At 35.8% G+C, this 22101-nt stretch overlaps 1 long non-coding RNA gene across 2 annotated transcripts; it reads right to left on the bottom strand.

The window, feature by feature from the left end:
• Nucleotides 1-444: 444 nt before the first annotated feature.
• LOC146761809 (uncharacterized) lies at nucleotides 445-21899 on the bottom strand. Of its 2 annotated transcripts, none has more exons than XR_014943705.1 (3): nucleotides 21703-21899; nucleotides 17160-17276; nucleotides 445-795 (listed from the first exon to the last, which is right to left on the bottom strand). It is a non-coding gene; the product is annotated as an uncharacterized LOC146761809 (long non-coding RNA). The 2 variants fall into 2 exon arrangements; XR_014943704.1 differs by lacking the exon at nucleotides 445-795 and adding an exon at nucleotides 16047-16168.
• Nucleotides 21900-22101: the final 202 nt, after the last annotated feature.

The following is a 22101-nucleotide window of genomic DNA, read 5'->3' as shown; positions in this document are numbered from 1 at the left end:
CTTTTTGCAAAAATAAGCGTGTTTCATGTGACACACTGGAAAGATATGTTCTGTATTATGAAAGCCCTTCATTTATTTTGACTGATTGATGGGAAAGAAAATAGGATATTCTTTTGCTGAAAAGATGAACATCAGCCCCACTGGAATTAATAGGAGTTTGAAATTTGATTGAATTTTACTCACATGGAATAGATGTTCGATTTAGATTGAGGATGATGTAAGTAATTCTGTGAGTAATTTTTGCAGGGATAGGAAAAAATAGGTGGAAAAATATTCGTATAGGAGGCTGAATAAGACAGTTGGCACATAAAATCTATCTTTTATTACTGTGAGGAGAGAGCAAAAAATATCAGAGCCAAGAAATATACATTTTTAGATGGTATCAGTATATGCTTCAGTGGAGTGGAAATGCAAGGGTACCTCCATGCAGAGTTATGCCTGTTACCTCTTTGTAAAACACAAACAGAATAAATGAAACCCAAACAGAATTAAAAATTTTGACATAGAGTCATGCAAGCATCTGAAAACGACTCTTTTTTCCTTGCATTGTAATTTTAAGGCTGTTCAACACACAGTCCTAAACAAATATGCAAGATTATTTTCCAGTAAATGTCCATAGTATAGCATTTTCTTCCTTTGTGTTTGATGGTGCAGACTGGTTTTACTGTCTGTTCACATACCAGAGTTGTTCTCTGAGTTGGAAACAAAGATTCCTCTTAGTTCTCTTTTGGTTCTGAGCTTCTTTTCCACAGTGTGGAAATGCAGAAATCATCTGCCTTCTTAAGTCTGTTCATGCTATAGGACACAAAAGCAAATGCATTTGTTGTGTGTATGTATAGGATGTTATCAAAACAGTCAGGCACTTATTGTATGCATATATGTACTTGTGCATAAAATACTTACTTTGTAGTCCATGAGTCTGCCAGATGTGTCTTGGCACAACATTTAAACAATTCATTCTACTGAAGTTAAAAAGTATTGATGACATCTATCTTCTTGGGAGAACTAAATGTACTCTATTCTTTAGAAGAAACAAGAGTAGCATTTGCATTTGACACAATTTTTTTTTTTATTTTTATTTTTTTAACTTTTATTGTATATCAATGCCAATAAAGATTTTCCATTTGCTTGATTTTTATGTAAGGTGTACATATGGACACATTTTTACAGAGCTCTTGCCAAGAGACTGAGTATTGCTGACAGCCTTACAGTTTTTAGAGCTATAATAACTTATCGATTTGAATGCCTAAAATTCTTGACCATGATATGTTAATATGAACTGTAGTATAAACTGTATCTATGTTTTAGGAGAAACAATTTTTAAAAAGCCAAACACCAATGTTATTAGGGTAATCACCTTAATTTTTATCCTGAAACCAGTTTAATCCCACTCAGCTCTTCACTTTTCTCATCATACCCCTCCAAAAAAACACATCTGAATGTCTTGAATCTGTGCAACTGTACTTCAAAACCACATATATTAATACATGAGGGGATGCTCCAGAAGCAGTGCCTATTTTATGACATTGGCCCATGATATCAAAGGTGGATGGTGGAGATGTGGTAGTAAAGTTTGAAACTCCACCAGTATTCTGCTATGTTTTGTTCCCATGTGACAGATGGCAGCAGAGGGGCAGACTGACAAAAAGTGCAATTCTGTGTCTGACATAATAAAGCAAAAGTGTGGAAACGAATTCCTCCATACAGAAAAAATGGCACCCACTGACATTCATTGACACTTGAAAATGTTTATGGAGACCAAACAGTGGATGTGAGCATGGTGTAGAAGTAAGTGGTATGTTTCAGCATTGGTGACAGTGACAGCAGATTTCTGGTGCAGATTTTCACTGGTAGAGCATGCCTTCACTTGAATGTTGCTGGTGAAAATGCCTGGCTAATTGTGGTGACTATGTTGAAAGAGTGTTTTGTGGCAGATAAAGACTATGGCATCTATAAGGGTTAGGATGAGCAGGCTACCAAGCTCAGTGTAAATAGACATGATCCCTACAATATTGAGGATCTTTTCTGGTCAGACAATTGCAGTTGAGGTGTGGAAGAGCCAGCCTCCTGTGCTCTATAAAACAAGTAGATTCTGAATAATCCCCACTTATGATATTCTGGATCTTCTCTATTTTTTCATTAAGTTTCTATACCTTTTCATGTCAGACACTTTAAACTTTATCACTGAAAAAAAAAAAAAAACCAAAACCCAAAAAAACCAACAACCAAACAAACAAAAAAAAAACCAAAAACACATGTCTATTCCACCACTTTGGATGAATTTAATTTAAAAGTCAAGAGTGCACATGAAAGCAGAGATTTCCAGCTGCAGCAGCTAAATGAGGGTTTTTCTTTCTGTGTTCCTTTGGGAAAAAGTGAATATTAGGTACTATAAAAAATACTATCTTGGTACTCTTGTCTTTATCAATACTGTAAATAAAACTGACTTTTCTGTTTCTTAAGAGTTTGGAACATTTTCATGTAGATTACTTTTGTTATTTCTCTACTGATCTTAAATTTGGGGATGATTCATGTCCTGGATTATATTTGCACAACAAACTGAAAATGTGCAACAGAAATACATGATTAGCTGAAGATGAGATGTGTGCCTCAAACAATAGACAATAAATTTATGTTTTCCATTCTGGAGTCACATTTAGAGGCTTTGATATAAGGGATCAGATAAGAAACTAAATTCTGAATTTATTTACAGAAGTCATTCTAGATTGTAGAGAGTAGGAAAAAGAGAACAATTATTTTGAAGATTTATGGCTGCAGTCCTAGAAATCTGAAATCAGAAACCTTTAGAAATATACAGATGATTTCTACCTATATTACTCACAGGTCAAAATTCCTGATTTGAATATATTCAAACCTAGGGTCATTTGAAATGTGAGAGTGATTGTTAGTCTTATCATGTGTGTGTTAATGGAAAATTAATCATTAAATACAGTATGGACAATGAGAACAGAGTTTCTAATAATTCAGAAATTCTGCTTGCCATTCCAGTATGATTCAGAGCATGTGAAGAAGTACAGACAATTCGTTTGACCTATGACCTTCAGGAAAGTATGTAAGAAAAGGGCAACGCTTCTGCTAGTTCTCACTTTTCCTTGAATTATAATGGATACCTTAACATTAATCTATAATTGCTCCGAGAGCCAAGCAATATGAAGAACAGGATGTACTTTGAAGATTAAAAGAGATCCCATACATATCTATTGTAGTTCTGTGCAAAGAAATCATAGGGTTCCATTCTTCTAGGCACTAAGAAAAATTAAAACTAAACAAGCAACTTATGTCATGAAGGTCCTGCAGTCTATAAAGGATTTTATTCAGTTCATTTATCTCTGCACTAAGGAGAAAGGCATGAATCCTATATGTTTGAGGATACTATTTTATCATCACAGTAAATGCCACCAAACATTGTGAAAATCATTATTATAGAAAGGAATAGCTTAAAGTGTGTGTTTGAAGCATCACACCTCTTTGTGACTCCTTTATGATTGTGCAGATCTAATAGCTTGTTAAAAAAAAACCAAAACCAACCAACCAAACAAAAACAAACAAACAAAAAAAACAAAACAAAACAGCAACAACAACAAAGATGAAAACAAAGAGAGTGAATATCCAAGCATATAAGAGTTAGCCATAGTCATCACTTAAATTCACTGACCACAAAGAAAACACAATGTATTATTATATATTATTATGTATTAGATTAGAAACTTAACTTCACTTTCATTTTACTATATTCAGTTTCCCACAGCTGGATATCCAAATTCATTGGGAAGTATTTATTTAATTTTTCCTCTGAAAGGATTTATTTATCAATGAGTTTTAAACTCTTGTTTATGCCTCTCACTAACCACCTTGAAAAAACATTACTTGAAGAAAAAACAAAAAACTTTTCTTCCAGTATCTTTGCTAACTAACTCAGTATTTCAGAGGAAAATTCCCTATCTGTGTTTCCACTTTACATTCACAACTTGACAAAGGGAGAAGGTTTATAAAAGCTGCCCTGTGGTTTGTTTTCCTACACCAAACAATGCAAATATTTTAAAGAAATCAGACTTCTATTGTTTCATTTTTCTCAATATTCAGACTCCATCAGTTTCTCATTTGTTTTATCCAAATGAATCTGCTAATTTGTCTCCATCTGAATAATACTCAGTGCCACATGCTTGATCTTCACATTCATTCTAGCCTTTGATTTCCTTGGGAATTACAGATTTGTAAGGACTGCAGTCTTGCATCATAGCATGTCTGTAAGATCTACAATGAGCACACTACTAAAATAGGATCTGCATATTGAATGCATCAAAGCATGTACACAGTGTTTTCCCCTTCCCAGTTGTCATATTAGTTCCACAAACAAAAAAACATTCATCTGCTTCTCCCTTCACCCACATAGCTCTTCAGTGCTGAAGGCATATGGCCTAGCAGGAAGCAGGTCCTGACAATAACAACCTGGAAATAAAAAGCAAGACCAACCTGGAAATAAAATTTGAGATATTATTTATCTAAGAGTCAGGAAATAATCTTTCCTCCTATTGTATAAAAGAATTATGTGAGACTCTGTATCTGAATTCTGTCTGGATGGGCTGTGACAGAGACAAAACAGTTCAGTTTGGGTTCATTTTTTGTTTGCTTGTTTGTTTTTCAGACTGAACTGATTGCTGGCAGCAAAGAGAGAAAAACTAAACAACCCTGAGGCCGTTTCCTGTTGTCATGGTTTTATGATTTTTGGTTATCAGTATTCTGCACTGTAACATCATAGTTAATAAAGAAGTCAATATAGAAGAGTGCATTCACATGATCTCACAGAACAGGTCAGAATGTAAGTCAGAACACCAGGTACCAACTTCTTTATGGCTGCGATGGAGCTAAAGCAGAACATATTTTTTCACTGGACTTCATTTCTGACCATACCTGTGGCTATTTTCTGAGTTAGAAATTAAACATAGCCACTCAAGCAAAAAAAATTTAAGTCTTTAGATTTCAGGAAAATGAAATGCATACAGAAAATATGAAAAGTCGCTGGGTTTAGTGAAGCAGTAAGAACATTTCTGTGTGCACTAAAAAGCAAAATCTCTGCCTTGTTCCTGCCCTGTATGTATTTTTGGCACAGATAGGTTCTCTGTGCTGCTGAACTCTTTATATTCAGGTTATGGTCAAAGAAAGTAACAGAAAATCAGGGGAACGGGAGCACTGCAACCAGTCAAATGTTAATAAAAAGAAATCTGTAGGAAAGAACAAGAGAAAAAGAAGTGATGGCAAAGAAAAATAGAAAAGAAAGAAAAAAAGAATAGTGAAGCTACGTATTAAAAATTGACAGAATAAGTTATATCACCAGAAAAAAGTTCTGCTGAAAGACTGGAAAGACTGTGGAAGATGAAATAATTATTGTTTTCCTTAACAGAGTCAATGTATGAATTTTGTGAAAATCTTTTTGATAACTAGTGGTGTTTTTGTTTCATTGTTTTCTTTGGTGTTTTTTTTTTTTGTTTTGTTTGTTTGTTTTTGTTGTTGTTTTATTGTTGTTGTTGTAGTTTTATTTTCCACAGACTGAGTGAATAATGTGTAAATGATATATCTGAAGTTATAACGGATGTGTCAGTGCAGAATACTGTCCCTACAGTTTTCTGAAGAATGTTGCTGCTGAAATTCAAGACTTTTGATCCTCCTTCACCATTGTTTTCTCTAGGTAAATATTCCATATGCTGCTAACATAGTTCTTCAATGATAGAAATATACAACTTAAAATGAAGATTTTAAGCATTGATTTTGTAATAAAAATATAACAATGTCAAGTGATTATTTTGTGTGGATTTTGCTCCTTTCCTCTGTACTTACGCTCTGGTTTTTGTTTGTTTCATTGTTGATTAGGTTTGCTTATACTCATGATTATTTTTGCAGGCATCCTGGCCTGTATAAGAAATAGTGCGGCTAGTAGGAGCAGGAAGCAGGATTCATCCCCCAGTACTCAGCAATGGTGAGGATGAACCTTGAGTACTGAGTTCAGTTTTGGGTCCCTCACTACAGGAAAGACATTAAGGCCCTGGAACATGTTCAAAGAGTGGTAACAAAACTGGTGAAGGGTCTGGAGTACAAGTCTTTTGAGGAGCAGCTGAGGGAGCTGGGATTGTTTAGCTTGGAGAAGAGGAGGATCAGGGGAGACCTCATTGAAGTCTACAACTTTCTGAAGGGAGGTTGTGATGAGGAATCATAGAATCATTGAATCATTAAGGTTGGGAAAGACCTCTAGTATCATCTAGTCCAACAAATCCATCCACTCACACATGTCCTTCAGTGCCATGTCTACATATTTCTTGAACACAGAATCACATAATCACCAAGGTTGGAAAAATCCTGCAAGATCATCCAGTCCAACCATCCACCAATCACCAATAGTTCTTACTAAACCGTGTCCCTCAAAACAACATCCAAACCTTTCCTTAAACACCTCCACTGTTGATGACTCCACCACCTCCCTTGGCAGCCCATTCCACTGCCTGACAACTCTTTCGAAGTAGTGTTTCCTAATGTCCAGCTCGAGCCTCCTCTGGCACAGCTTGAAGACATTCCTTCTAGTCCTATCTCCATTTGCAAGAGAGAAGAGGCCGACCCCCACCTCACTACAACCTCACTTCAGGTAGTTATAGAAAGCAACAAGGTCTCTCCTGAGCCTCCTCTTCTCCAGACTGAACAATCCCAGCTCCTCATAAAGCCTATTCTCCAGACCCCTCGCTAGCTTTGTTGCTCTTCTTTGAACACGCTCCAGGGCCTCAATATCTTTCTTGCAGTGAGGGGCCCAAAACTGGACACAGTACTTGAAGTGAGGCCTCACCAGAGCTAAGTACAGGAAGACAATCACTCCCCTGTTCCTTCTGGCAGCACTGTTTCTGATGCAAGTCAGGATGCCATTGGCCTTCTTGGCCACCTGGGCACACTGCTGGCTCATGTTCAGCTGAGCATCAATCAATAACCCCAGGTCCATTTCCTCTACACTGTCTTCCAGCCACTCTGCATCGAGCCTGGAGTGCTGCCTGGGGTAGTTGTGGCCATAGTGTAGGACCCGGCATTTGCTCTTGTTGAATCTTGTCCTATTGGCTTCATCCCAGCTATCCAGTCTGTCCAGGGTTTGGCCTCTACTCTCAGGAAACAATCATTACCTAACAAAAAACAAGTTTCACCAAAGAATTTTTATGTTAGACATGAGGCAAAACCTTTTCGCTCAGAGAGTGGTCAGGCACTGGAATGGCTACCCAGGGAGGTGGTGGAGTCACTGTCCCTGGCAGTGTTCAAGAGGCATATGAATGAGGAGCTACAAGATGTGATTTAGTAACTTGTGGTAGCAATGGTAATGGGAGGACAGTTGGACTAGATGACCTTGTAGTTCCTTTCCAATCTTGTGATTCTATGATTATTTTTCCCCCCAGATTTGGGAAGAATTTATTTTTTGCCACAGTGTGGCAATATATTACAGTTTCAGACTTAAGTTGCTTAACTCAAATCTCAAATGAGACCAAATAAATAAATAAATAAATAAAAAATAAAAAAAATCATAAATAAATAGTTCTTGTGCACATATTTTAAAATTCACATAAAATTCCAAATGCAAATTGGATATGGTTTTCTATCAATAAACACAGTTACTTAATTGTGAAAAGTCTGTGAAAATGCGCAAATGAAACTCTTTATAAAACAACACTGGATATTTGCTTTCAAAATCTTTACATTACATTTTAATTTGATTTCAGGGAAGACTGTGAACCACATAATCAAATACTTCTGATTTTTTTTTATTCTTTAGATGAGACTCCAAACAGACTTTACTATGCTATTTGGAATCTTCATTAATATGTCCTATAGACAGTTGTATATATAGCTGCTACTATATGATAAGGTAGTAGACTTTTTTGTTTATTCTTCCCCTAATATACCTTCATCTCTTCTGTAATAGAAATGGCTTCCTTTCTCTCTGATACCAGGAGTCATTTTAAGCTCTAAGTATCAATATTCATTTATTTCAGTTCAATGTAATTCAAACTATTTGGCTGCTTTCAGATTCAGCATCTGTCTGAGATATCATTAAAAATAAAATATAGAATGACTAAAATAGTTAATTACTTCTAGACATATGGTAGCAAAAATGTAAATTTATCTCCCAATACAAAGTTCTGGCAAGCCTTTTTTTGACAAAATTTGGTGCTTCCATTTTTCAAGGGAGGAACTAGACTTCAACATGAAGAGTTCCTTTCTGTCAGTGACTTCTTACATCTCCAGTGTGTTTCACCAGACTTTACTGGGCTTCCACAAGCACATTAAGTATAGCAGTAACATATAAATAGAAAGGTGGGACTGTTCGTTAGCATTTGTCCATATGGAATATTAATAAAAGATTTGCTTTGCTTTACAGTCTATGCCTGAAAACACTGCAGAACAGCTTTCTCCTGCAGGAGGACACCACTTGGAATGGATCACCAGCTGGACTTAACTCCATTAACCACTACCCATTGGGCATGGCCCTCTAGCCAGTTCCTTACCCAAAAGAGGGTAGGCCACAGGCAGCCAGTTTCCCCAGGGGAATATTGTGAGAGACATGTTGAAGTCTTTCCTGAAGATTAGGTAGACTACATCAACCACCTTTCCTTGTGTACCTGTCTGATCAGCCAGTCATAGAAGGAAATGAGATTGGTCAAGCACAACCTGCCTTTCACAAACCCAGGCTGAGGGGCCTATAATTCCCCAGATCCTCGTTACAGCCTAGATGGGAATTATATTGTCAAGCCTCCAATATTTTCAGAGTCTAATAGCCAAGCAGTGAATAAAACAAAATTTGCTCTATACAGTAGGACTATTGTGCTCTTTGGTTTGTTGTTGTGTCCATAAAAATAAATAAGGGGCGCTACAGTTGGAGCAAGCAACATACATCCAGCATGCCATTCACTTCAACAGTCAGGGGCTGCCTTTTCCAAGACAACAACTTTGCCTTTCTGTAGCCATCACAGAACTAGCTGTCCCTGACAGGTATCATATTATTCTTAGACACACACCTATTCTATATGTTAATTTCACTATTTACTCCATAGAAACCAAAAAAAAAAAAAAAAAAGAAAAGAAAGAAAGAGAGAGGGAGAGCATATTTTAAATATCACATCTTTGAAAATTAATAGTCCAGAGATGGAAGCTGTATTGATGTCATCCAGATATTGCTCATTATCACATTATAGACAAATGCAATTTGAATCTTTTCCTTGTAACATTTTATATATCAAAAATAAATTATATCCTATTAGCAAGTAAACTGATGAAAAAGGGACAAAAATTGACAAGCAGCTTAAAATCAGTTCCTTCTGAGAGAGAAAAGCACAAAGATTTTCCTCCCTGTGGTTTAACCTGGCAAGAAGCTACAAACATCAGTTTGTTCACTACTACCCCCCTCACTGACTCACGATGGGATGAGAATTCAAAATAAAACAGAAGCTGTATGCAGAGATAATATTATATACTAAGGCAAAAAAGAAAAAGAAATGGAGGACAGGTGGGGGGAGGAGGGAAGGAGAAAAAAAAAAAAAAAGTGATGATAACTGTATCTTTATTTATCTATACCTATCCACAACACAACTCATTTCCACCTGCTGACCAATGCCCAGCGAACAATACAGTGCTCAGTGAGCAACTACCAGCCAGTCACTGAGCTGTGGTCCGTCCCTGGTTGACCATTCTTTGAATCATAGTTTTCAACTTGATGTCACATATATGGAATAACCTCTTGAGGAATTCAGGTAAAATATCTTTAATCCACCACAACCTCAGCTGCAACACTGTGTTGGTACCAGCTTTTCTCCATTCCTGGATTGCCACGAGTGTGCTCCCATCACTCAACAACAAACAAAACATCAGAGTTCTGTCAGCATTGTCTCGGCTGAAACCAGGACACTCTGCTAGTTATATTGCTTCTATCGTTTTGAAAATCCTACATGAAAACATTAAGAATACTGCAGGCAAAGTTTTTTGCTATGAAGTACCCCAAATCCACATTCAAGAGTGTGTTTATTCTAAACACTAGGAAGGACATAGAAATTGAAATAGGGAGTACCAACAGTATTTTTTCATTGTTGTTATATGCAGAATCTTATGCAGCATTTGTCAGCCTTGCATTCAGTCTTGTACTAAGTGGGGGAAACACAAACCCCAGCAAAGATTTTGGGAAGACAGAGCTAAATTAATTGCATGAACTCCTGCAGCAAGTTTGTAAGAAAGCATCCCAAACCCCAAGTACTACTCCTACTGGAGAGTGTTAATGGCAAACCACTAAACATCTCTGTTGCAGTGATTCAAAGACCCAAGTCATACACACCCAAAAAGCATGGAAGCACCAGAAATAGATGAGTCCTTTTAGGTTTATTTTCAACTCTATGTTCAGTGTTTGTAATCTGTTCTGAATTCATAATGTTAGATGTGGTAGCATATCCTATGAGAGAGAAGATTTCAGTAAGCAGCGCATGTCAGGCTGTGCTTTTTTTTTATCACTATTCGAGTTCTCTTGATTTAGGGTTCATACTAGCAAATCTCTGCAGAACACATATCAGAGATATTATCTATGACTTAGCAGAGATTATGATTTCACATCTATCATCTATCTATCTATCTATCTATCTATCTATCTATCTATCTATCATCTATCTATCTATCTATCTATCTATCTATCTATCTATCTATCTATCTATCTATCTATCTATATTTAGTAGGAATACTTTATATTCAAGCCAAGCTCTGGAAAGAAAATCCATACTAGCAGTTAGAAATTTAAGCAGGGTGAAAACACAAGATATGACATCAGTCTAAATTATGCCCACAGGGCTGCAAGGTAATATTATTTTGTACGTACTGTTTTACAAGATCTCTTATTTACTATAAATAAAGCTAATTTTCTTTACTTGTATAATTGGGGAAGAAACACAAATATTCTCCACTATTTTTCTCTCTCCCTATTAAATATAATATAGTGTGATGGCTGTTTGAGAGCCCAAAGGAGAAACTCTTTATCAATTACAGTTTAGGATAGAAATTATGATAATTTCTGAGCCTTTATTGTTATATCTGTTATTAGAAAAAATAATAGTAGAGTAGATAACCTGCATGAAATGTAATGATAACCTGGTAATAGTAAGTTTCTTGCTGTGGATGGTGAGATGGTGGTTTAAGTCTACTTTTAGTTCTCATTGCCTTAGTCTGATAGCAATAGGCAGTGAATGTGATGAACACAGGAAGAGGCAACTCTAAAATGGTGCAGGCAGTGCAATAGGCAGCTTGATTGAACTGGAATCTTTTTCTAGAGATTAGATGGAAAAATAAAGTGTTTGGCTCCTGGAAACAAGGTCAGACAACACAGCAGAGTTACAGGAAAGCTGTTTGTAAGTTTGTAATTTGAAAATTTGTGCTGCCCAAGCTCAGTTAAAGTTGAAGCTGGCCAAAACTGTGGGGGATAATAAAAAAGACTTTTTAAATACATTTGTAATATGTAAACAAAGGGAGGACCAACATGACTATTGGTTCATTACTTGATATGTCACCGTACAAACATGGTCATAGACAAAAGAGAGATGTTTAATGCCTCCTTTGCTTCTGTCTTCAACACTGGTGATGGGCTCTGGGACACCAGGAGGTGGAGGACCATTGCCGTGGTTACAATAAACTTCTTGACAATCCTGAACTCGTGGGATTTACTGCTCCACCAGAATGCATATAAAGCTCTATGGGGCCTGATGGGATCCATCAAAGGGTAGAGATGGTAAGACCTTGTGAGACTTCTCCATTATTTTTACTGGTCATGGGAATTCTTCTAAAGAGCACTGAAGAATTAAGAAGAAAGTTAAGTATTGATTCCATTACAGTGATTTGCTTTCAAACTTTGATAGCATGTTAGCAGCAGCAGCAGCTCCATAAAAGAAAGCAAAGCAGAGAACACAGTTTTTGGTAAGCCACACAGCAATAGTCTTCAGAACAACACCATACAACATCCATTATTACTTTACTTTTCTATGTGATTATTGTCAGGGCAATATGTTCATCATCATTCTATCCTGGTGCCATTTTAGTTATATTGAACCCATTAAATGGAGATAGCACTTGGTGAGATGTTGAAAGAGTACATGGGGATGGTAGGATCCACCATAAAGAAGACAGAAGAACAACTGCAAAAAATTTTCAACTGTGTATGCATTTATAAGCAGTTTCCTGATCTATCCAATTTTGTACGTGCCCTGAACAAAAATAGATGCACTTTAAAAATGTTTTAAGTCCACCTTAAATTCATTAAATATTAACAATTTTAGTTGTCTTTAAGGCATTTTACAGGCATGGGATGCTGTGATAAAGCAATGACATACATGAAGAAAATGAACTTTGTGAAGTATATGTTACCTTGGAAAGGGAACCTCAACTCTTGCAGAGAAGGAGATATGCTAAAATCTTTCAGAAAAATATCCTAACTATTTTTTTAGTACTGCTGCAGAGTAGTTTTAACAAGAATAAATCCATTGGATATACTTCCAGTCAAACTATAGTTGAAATCAGATACCTAAGAGAGATTTAGGAATATCACCATACATCTCTGATTGTGTTAATCTCAGACTGATCTAAAACCAGGAATATACAGTATTCTAACAACATTTATTTCCCCTATGTGTAACTTTTTAAATAACATACATTTAACTGTGGGGATTTCTGACCCCTTATTAAATAACACTAAAATCTTTGTCAGCATTGAGTCTCAAATCTAGCCACATATCAAATGAAAAATAATAATAATAAAAAAAATCTCTTTGGCATTGTGAGAAAATCCACTTGACAAAACTGGGGCAATGAAGAATCATTTTTTCTCAATGAAAATTACATTTTTCTCTCTCTCTTCAAATGCTTGGCACCACTAAAATGGTTTTCTTGTTTATGATATACTACACAAACTCAAATTTGCTGACTACAGGTTCCTTTTCAAGACCATCTGTCATATTTAAAAAACAATCTTTTAGAAAATGATTTATTTTTTTTTTTTCTTTTTCTTGCTGATACATTTTGTTATTGAGTGCTCACACAGGGCACTGAGGTGTTCAAGGCAGGGGGGTTGGAACTTCATGAACCTTCCAATGGTCCATACTGCACATGATGTTATGATGTAGAATATTGACAGCAACACCACAAAACCATGACATTGAGAGTGCTTAAAAGTTAATGGGATTATTCATTATTATTATTCCATATCTGTCTGGATTTCATCTGGTTTCAAAATGTCATGGCTTTATGTAATCTGTCGTGTTTTCTAGAGACAGCTTTATCTTTCATTTTCGTATTCATTTCATACAGTAGGTAGACTGATGATGTTAATGTTTCTAGTAATGCTTGCATGCACTGGCTAGTTTTGGTAGATAAAGATCTTGACTCATGATCAAGCCATTCTAATGTACAATATAAATTAGTTCAATATAAACATGGCAAAACTAATCAGTGTATTTTACACATATACCCAGAGGAAAAAAAAAACTCCTGTTTGTCTTAACTTTCTTTTTTAAGTGTATCTGACCATTTGCACCTATAAATAGTTCAAGGCATTTTAAAAATACAGGAAAAGACCAGTGGCAAAAATAAATAATTCTAATTGAATTATTAATGATGTACAGACTTATAATAATCCCTCCAGCAGTTCAAAACTATACAATAATATTTGAGGTATTCACCTCTGGGACTGGAATTCAAAACATTTCTCTCCCACAGATTTTGTTATTACTTGACAAAACAAACTTCATCAGAAATGACTGCTCATAGAAAATATGTTTGTGTTATTCCCAGCATGACCAAGTAACCTTGCCAAGGGGTAATTCAGTGCAGTTTCACAAGCTTTGGGTTAGTAGTCATCTACATGATGCAAAGAAAGAACAATTATTATTTGCAAGCTAAAAAGATATATATATGCCAGCTGCCTAAAACATATTTCTGTTATTGTGATCTATTCTAGTAATGTTGTTAATGGCAGAATAAGAGTAAAACCTTACAGTTTGACATTGTGAGTTGATGACCAAGTGATCAAATTCCAGAAAGACAAGTATTTGGTTTACACTTTTCTTCTTGTCATTTTTTGTGTTGCTAAAGAATAGAAACAAATCCATGCAGGTGTTTGAAATTAGGAGAACTCTGTGAGTTTTAAGCACTGCCATCCAGAAATGAAATAGCTATGATTGTTAATTGATTATTGTTCATTTTCTTCACAAGGTTAAAAAAATTCAGCCTGGTTACTTATGTAATAAAAGTTTGTTGATATCAATAACGTCTTCCATTAGAGCAGCTAATACATGTGGAAAAAAGAAATTAAAAAAGAAAAAACAGCTAATTGTTGTGGGTTTCAATTGTCCTCATTCCCTTCCAAAGGAGAGCTAGGAATTATTTTGCTCCCTCTCCTGATATTTTTTCTTGAACAAATGAATTCTAAGCTACATGAACCATATAAACCGACAGAAAACTGGGCCAAACCTGATCAAAATGATTTTCATGAGTACAGAATTGGTCTCCATGTTCTAACAAACCTAGCACTATGGGTGTTTTAAGCATAAACTGAGTTTATGGTACTTCTGAACAAGCCAAGAGCACCAAGTAATGAAGGCTGGAGGCTCCCAGATAAGACAAAAATTTATTTTTGAAGATTGCTAAATGTCACCGAGACATTTCCAAGAGGAAATTTTTAGGATTTTTTTCCTAGTATCCAACCTAAATCTAATCCCCTTAAGCTTGAAACCATTTCTCCTTGTCCTATCACCACAGATCCTATTAAATGAGTCTGTGCCTTGCTTTCCTTTCTTTTAGATATTGAAAGGCCACTATCTGATCACCTCAGAGACTTCGCTTCTCCAGGCTGAAAAGCCCCAGTTCAATCAGCCCGTCCCCACAGGAGAAGTGTTCCATGTCTCTTGGATCACTTTTGCACTCCTCCTCTGGATGCAGTCCAACAGGTCTATGTGTCTTCTGTACTGAGAACTCCACATCTGGATGCAAGACTCCAGGTGAGGCCTCACCAGCACAGAGTAGAGGATCACCTCAGTCAGCTTGCTGAAAACACTTCTATTGATGCAGCCCAGGGTGGAGTTGGCTTTCTGGGCTGCAAGGGCACATTGCTGGCTCCTGCCCAGTTTCCCACCTACCAGTAACCCTAGATCCTTTTTGGAAGGCTGTTCTCAATCATTTAATTCCCCAGCTTGTATTGGTAATGGAGGTTGCCTCAATCCAGTTGGAAGAGCTTGCACTTGGATTTACTGAACTTTGTGATGTTCTCCTGGGCTTATTGCTCAAGCCTGTCTGGGTCCCTCTGGGTGGCATTCCATTGCTTGTATGCGTTGACTGCACCCCACAGCTTGGTGTCATCAGCAAATTTTCTGAGGATGCACTTGACCCCACTGTCAGAGTCACTGATGACGACAGTAAAGACTATCAATCCCAGCACTGACCCATGTGGAACAAAAACTTATCACTGATCTCCATGCAGACATGGAGACATAGACTGTCACTTCTGAATTCAATCTTGCAGCCATTTCTTCATCCAGTGAACAGGCTACTCCTCAAATCCTTTCCAATTTGGAGAAAAGAACAGGGGGCAATGTGTAAAAGGCCTTACTGAAGTCCAGATAGATTACATCAGTGGCTCCTCCCTTACCCATCTACATCATCACAGAATTATACTAGGTTGATCAAGCAGAATTTCACAGAATCACAGAATCACAGAATGACCCGGGTTGGAAGGGACCTCAAGGATTATGTAGTTCCAACCCCCCTGCCTAGCCCTTAGTGAAGCCATGTAGTCTGCTAAAATTACAAAGCACATAAATTTCTCAGAATGAGTTCTGCTGATCAAAGAATACATACAGCCATCACTGTTAATAAATTTCTGCAGGAATAATGAAGTGAAGAAAGGAAATAAAATGAGAGATGTGTGAGAGATCATGGATCTTCAGTAATGCTGAATAAGTCAACTGTGTTTACCTTAGACAACCACCTGGTCATAGCAACAATGATATTTTTAGAGCTGTATGCATACAAAGGTTTTGGTCTTTCTCAATCAGTGAAAATCATGAGCTCTTCTTCATGATCTTGTCTTCTAAATACTTTGATGACAGTCCTGAAAAAACACATGAATTTCCCACCAAAACAGCACAAAGAGAAGCAGAACCTTTCCTTTAAATTTCTTAGCTTACCTGTCTAGTTTACTGATATGTCTATGACTTGCATGGGAAAAGAACTTTTCTTGGGAAAAGAACAATTAACAGCTGTTTAATTGTCCTTGAACAATAAACCAAATTCTTTTCAACAGTAAACAAAATTTCAAGTCACTAGGCATCATTATAAGCCTTCTAGTGAAATTTCAAAGTCGTAGACACCATGAGAACTAAGTTTTTTTGATCCATGATGCAACTGGTAGAAAATACTTCTACTTCTCCTTCACTTACACTTTTTAGTTAGCTCTTACATGTATCTGTCTCTCTTTCATTATATTCCCAAACCAATGTGATAATGGAAGAACATAATAAAATCAGCAAATAAGAGGAGTATGCCATGACAATATTATATGCCATGTATAGAAAAAAGTACATAAACGATTTGAGAAAATGTCAGTGCTGAACATGTAGTATTAGGTTTAGCCACAAAGGATGAACAACTAAGTTGTTTTTTTTGGTTTTGTTTGTTTGTTTGTTTGTTTTTGTTTGTTTGTTTGTTTTTTGTTTGTTTTTTCTGTTTTGCACTACATCTATCTGAAGAGAACCCAAATGAGGATTGTAAGTAAGTTCACTGAGAATGTATTCTATCAATTCTATTGATCCAACTTTATGATTTAGGTGGCAAATCAAGAAATTTTCCTCTTCATCTCCTTCTCATGCAGCACTAATTGTTGGACATATTCATTCTTCTTGCTCATTTCCACACCCCTGAGACAGTGTGATTGATATATGCGGTAAAAGTGTGACTATGCTCTTCATTGGAAACTGCACCATGAACTCTCAAAAAAAAATCAGTGTAGTTCTATCACCATGCCCTGATCTTTCCCTCAACTTACCACGTAGTAAACTTAGGGCATTTACTTCCTTGACTTCTGTCTTAGATGTAAAAATTACCTTGTTCCAGCAGAGACTTCTCTGCAAGCCACTGCATGAATCTTCTCAGGGTCTCTCTGCAGACATCCCGACTGTGAACCAGCACAAAGTGTTGCCAAGGTCCCATCCACTAATGACCTAGAAAAGGAGTTTGACAGCCTTTGTTTAAACTTGTGACAAGATGATTTCAAATACACTTGTCCTTGTTTCTGCTAAAAAAAGAACAAAGTTTCTCATCACAGTAGGTGGAGGTCTGGTAGGTGGCGGAGCCGCAGCTCTGTACTGCCAGCAGCTTTATTCAGGGGCAAGCAAGTACTCCTCAGGGCTGTGCCATAGACCCATGCAGATAAACCACCTTTGCTGCTCATCTGAAATAACACTGACACACTTCAAATGGGATGGGAAAACAGCTTACTGAAGACAAAGAGGTAAAAAAATAATTCAGGTCCTTACATCCTGACACTGCACCACAGTGGTTGTAGTCTGGGACTGGAAAGAAGAGGCCCAGAACTTCTAACAAGATTACCGATGTCTGTGACATCATAACTCTTCTTAAGACCAAGCATTAAACTACAAATTGCTTTCCAGCTGTACTAATGCTGAAGTTTTAACTTGGCTTGATGAGTCAGATTAGTGAATAAATTGATGCTGTTGTCAGGATCAGCCCCTCACCAGAGCTTGTATGTACCATTATTCATCAGCCTAGCACACCACAGTAAGACCAACTGAATTATGTACAACATTTTCTTAAAATATCGAGCTATAGCTATTGCTATAGCTTACAAATTTTTTTTCTGCACCTTACATGTTGATATTTTTGCAACTCGGACTAAGCATGTATATGTTTCTTGTGAAAACTTTGGGAGTCTTTATTTTGTAGTAAATGCTTTGAGAAAGAGATTTTTTCTTTCTCTTTATAATGCATATTCAGACAATGTGGGAAACATGCTGATATTTTTTTCCTCATCTACAAAAAAAGAAAAATAATAAACTGTTAAACTACTGATTAGATAATGCCAGACTATATTTCATAAATATGTTTATAGCTGAATAGTTAGATTGTTTGATTATTCTCCAAATGCATTTAATATTGAAAAAATGGAAGGGAAGGGAAGGGAAGGGAAGGGAAGGGAAGGGAAGGGAAGGGAAGGGAAGGGAAGGGAAGGGAAGGGAAGGGAAGGGAAGGGAAGGGAAGGGAAGGGAAGGGAAGGGAAGGGAAGGGAAGGGAAGGGAAGGGAAGGGAAGGGAAGGGAAGGGAAGGGAAGGGAAGGGAAGGGAAGGGGAAAAGAAAAAAAGGAAAAAGAGAAAAAAAAAAGAGAGAGAGAGAGAGAAAGAACAGGAGAGTAGCTCCGCTTCTGCATTCTAATCTGAGTTTCTTAAAAAGAAAGGCTAAAAATAAAATCTAATCCAATCACAAAATCTTTCCAAACAAAACTGAAACTGTTGTACTTACTACTGATTCAAATTCTGCTTCTTGAAGTCTGAAGGAGCTTTTGCATTTACCACAGTGTCTTACATTTAAAATTGAGTGATGTGATTGGGACTTTTTGTTAGATATTATTTTATGTGAGGAAAAGTAGCAACTAATAGGAGATCAAAAGTTCTTTGTCCTATAGACCCCCATGAAGAACTCTTTTTAAAACCACCAGTTGTCTGTTGATAATCTGGGAAATGCTATATTTTATGCAAAGTCTCTGTTGACTATTCAGCTAGCAGTCCTGCTCAGATTCAGAAATGACTCATGTAAGCATTCTGCTCACATGAAAAGTAAATAAATCCGCCTACATGAAAATGCCAGCTCATTAAAAAAAAAATAAAAATATTGTTTAAATCAGTATTTAAACCAAAACAAAAAAAAACAAAAAACAAAAACAACAAACAAACAAACAAACAAACAAACAAAAAACAATGTCCAAGCAAGCTTACCATCATTTAATAATTCTGTTGAATCTAAACCACTAAACCACTAAGAAGCTGCCATAAGCCATCATTTTCTGTAAAATTTCATAGAAACTGGAAAAAAAGCACTCTTAAGGTACAGGTGAACTTTAACAACTAAAGAAGAATCCTAAAAGCACTCTACTTTTATGTCTTACCCTACTGAGATTTAATATGAGTTGATTTGCTAAATAATAGGCACGTTAATAAGCATCCACATTAATGTGTGAAAGGTGTCATTTGATTTCCTGCTTCCTGAGGCTTTATATTTAACATATATCGATTTGTGAAGTTGCTGACCAGAGCATGGTTTTCATTTCTTTTTTTATAAATTCTTATATACCAACAGCAAAAATCAAGCAGTTAAGTGTTGTGTTGAGATCAGTCCAGAAAACCATTTAACATTTATTTTAACATTTAATATTCTTGACCAATTCTTGTACATTATTTAATTAAAACTCCTTAAAAAATAAAAATAAAAATAGAAGTAATCAGTAATTGATGAGTCAACTATTGAAATATGGAGCTCTGAGAAGTGTCCATATTGTCTGCAATGTCATATTTATTTTAAATAAGTGTTTCATTGAAGTAAGAATCATTAAAGTGAGAAGTAAATATTTATTATTTATTATTTAAAGTATTCTTACTAAGTACTTCTTTTTTTTTTTAGTCCTTAAAGACAGTAAGCAAAGTAATACCCTGATAACGAGTTGAACATATGATCATTTTTCTAGGTAAATTTCAAATGAGAAAAACAGAACCACAAATACATTGTTTTTCTTGTAAACCAAGTATATAAGTTAATTTAAATGGTTTGATCTTATGCCCTGTTTTTATTCTGCCACCAGTAGAAAAGGAGTAGCAACTTCTCTGGAAGGAAATACACTCCAAGACAAGTGCTCTATTGAGGTACAAGTCTCTGTACTCCAGGATAGCTGCTGCACTTCATCATACCACAGGTGATTGATAGCTTTGCTCTGTGCAGTGACTCTGTGGTTATAAGTGCATATGATCATCATAAGTCATTGTACCAAATGCTCCCTACAATGTCAAACAGGATTCTGGTTCTCCTGTGAATATGTTGTAAATAAGCCAATGGAGCTTTGATAGTTCTAAGCTTCCATCAGAGGAAAAATAAAATAAATTAAATAAAATAAAATAAAATAAAATAAAATAAAATAAAATAAAATAAAATAAAATAAAATAAAATAAAATAAAACAAAATCTTTAGTTTCAATACCAAAATGCAAATTGTTCACTAGCTCCTCATTAATGTTTTAGTAATGTAAATGCACACATTTAATATACATATATTTCTGCATGAAAGTAGGAGAAAAAGAAATGTAAAATCATGTTATATGTTTGATTTACTATTTCACGTGTATTTAATTTTAGACATAAAAATGATCTCTAAACAGCAAGTCATTTTTACTAGTTCTTATGAGAAAACAGAAGTATTGCTTTCTTTTCTATTTGACTCTAGTTACAGTTTGCTAAAAGGTATCAGATAGATCTCAAACTTTACACAATATAGCTTTTACTTTGCAACCCCAAAATACGAAATCTAACTGAAGGAATGAACTCCTATTTTCCTTTTTTATTTTTGTTTCATTTTCTTTCCAGAATGAGAAACACTGTGAAATTAATAGAATCCTAGTAAAAAACTAAACACTGCGGATTTTTGTTCTCTTTCCCCTATAGATGCATCATGTAAAATAACTGCATATATTTATTGAAGACTGAGAACAGATGAATCATTTAATGTCAGGATAATCAAGGTGAAAAATAACCCTGGACAGTAGCACTACGTGTATCTGAAATAGGAGTGTGATTGTTTTAAGACATCCAAAATTTTCTTGTAGCTTATCAATCTAATGTCACTAGAGGCAATGTCTCCTACAAAATGGGAAAAAACTATTACTCGGTTTTAAAATATTTCTTAGAATTTACTGTGCAATTGTAAGTACATTTAATAAGATTTTGACAAATAAGCTAATCTTGACATTTTTACTATCTATTTAAATTTATGAATCCATTCAATAGGGTACGTTATATTGCATTGATCTTAGCAAAAATTTACTCTTTCAAGACAGATAGCTTACTGGGATTAATCAACCAACAAATACACTTTTTAATATTGGAGTTTAATAAAATAGATTCTTTGTCAGGCCCAAGTCATAAATCCCTTTATTTTCAATATATTATTTTTCTTATGTTGAGTATTCAGTGTGTACTATTTACCATGCACATCTGAAATAGTAATATGGCAGTGTCTCTGCCATGGTCTCTGGAATGATGAAAAACAAACAAACAAACAAACAAAAAAAAACAAAAAAAAACAAAAAGAAAAACAAAAACAAACAAACAAAAAAAACAGTCAAGGTTGTCATTAAGAAAACATGATTTTCACTGACGATATGTAAAAAAGTAAACAGTTTCTAGATGGAAAAAAAAATAAAATCTTTTTGCATTAGCATGAGCTTTATCTTACTTTAAAATAAATCTACAATATTGATATCAAAAGGATTTACTTCGTGATGTGATTTCTGTGGTTTTCTCAAGTGGGTCAAAGTCTATATAATGAAAGAGAGGTAAGAAATGATAAAAAACTAATACTATGTTTTACCTGTTGATGTTGAGGTAGGAAAAAGGAAAGTATGTTTTGTTGGATGATCCATGTGTTGGTCTCAGATGAGAAAAAGTAAAAGAAGTGGAGGAGAGGAATTTGTTTTAGAAACGCTGGGCAACAAAAATTGGTGATGCGTCTTAGTAGTATGGCCTTATGTGACAGTACTGAGAATGATATTGCTATATACAGGTCCTTGTATGGGTGGATCAAGTCAGAGCCCATTATGACATCTGTTGTAGGTATTAGTGAGGATTCGGGTTGTGACGTGGCAGTGCCCTCTCCCTGCTCCATCCCCTACCTTGTGATGTATATCGGGTGCGTATTTCAAACATCTTCTCAAGGGGCGTAGACAAAGTGATTAAAGTATCTAAGGTGCTATCTGCACCACAATAAATG

This window comes from Coturnix japonica, chromosome 2 (assembly GCF_054131305.1).
Source record: "Coturnix japonica strain WE chromosome 2, WE-NBRP24, whole genome shotgun sequence".
Taxonomy (NCBI): domain Eukaryota; kingdom Metazoa; phylum Chordata; class Aves; order Galliformes; family Phasianidae; genus Coturnix; species Coturnix japonica.
This window is presented reverse-complemented; position numbering and strand designations above follow the sequence as displayed.